This window comes from Corvus brachyrhynchos, unplaced genomic scaffold, assembly GCF_000691975.1.
Source record: "Corvus brachyrhynchos isolate BGI_N302 unplaced genomic scaffold, ASM69197v1 scaffold351, whole genome shotgun sequence".
NCBI lineage: Eukaryota > Metazoa > Chordata > Aves > Passeriformes > Corvidae > Corvus > Corvus brachyrhynchos.
In genome coordinates, this window is record NW_008236203.1 from 420,480 (window position 1) to 421,558 (window position 1,079).

Consider the following 1,079-nt stretch of genomic DNA (forward strand, 5'->3'; position numbering starts at 1 on the left):
GCACTCTGGCACCGGGCAGGTAAGCCAGGCAGCAGGGCAGGGCTGGGGCGGGGCAGTGGGGCGGTGGGATCTGCAGGCACTGCTCACTCTGCAGGGCAGGACCCTGGGCTGGGGGCAGCTGCTGGGCACAGACCCTCTGGAGGCCATGCAATAGCCCCAGGGCCAGTGCTGTCCAGCAGTACCAGTCTTGTCCCACCCTTCCCAGCCTGACCTGAGCTGTGGAGTGTCCCTGTCCCTTTTAAATCCTTCTGCCATTCCCCAGCCTGGTGGGGTATCCTTGCTCTTGACAAAGCAAGAGAAAGACAGAGACTCCCAGCCCATGTGTCCCACTGACCACTCATCAGTGCTGCAGGGACAGATCCTGCCTGTCCTGGTGCTACGGTGCCCTCCTGGCAGCTTCCAGATGCTGGTGGCAGCAAGAGGGAGGACCGTGGGACCACGGACCGTGGGTCGACACAGGCATCACAGACACCCAGGACCCTTGCTGTTGTCACTGCTCTCGCTCCTGCTGTAGCTGATTTCAGGTCTCAGGCCCCTTTGTCCCAGGGCCTCTGGCCGCATTCCCCTCTCAGGCGACTTCCTCACATTGTCCCAGCCCCGCGGAGTGTAAAACCAGCCGGGCACAAGGGAAGCCGTGCTTTCCTGGAAGGACCCCTCTGGAAGCAGCCTCTGGCACAGGCAGCTGACACTGGGCAGAGTGGTGAGCACTGCCTGGGCTTCCGTGTGCCACCGAACAGTCCCAGCCAGGCTGGGGATGTCACCGTGGGATGGCTGGTGGGCAGCCAGCCATGGCCACCCTGTGCCCAGTGGTTCCTTCAGCCATGACGCGGCAATGGTGGGCTGCCAGGACAGGCTGGGGCTGACAGGTTCCCATGCCAGGCTTCCTGAGGCTCTCAGGAAAGATTTGTGCCTGGAGTTTTGCTGGGAAGCACGGGAGAGTGAGGGTTGGAGTATGAGGAGGCTGCCAGGGAGCCTCGGCAGGGCTGGGGGAGGGCTCTGGGTGCTGGTCCTACTGCCCATGGTGAAGGGCTTGGTATGGGAATCTGGGGCCAGCCAGACGCTGGGGCGCCGCGGCTGCC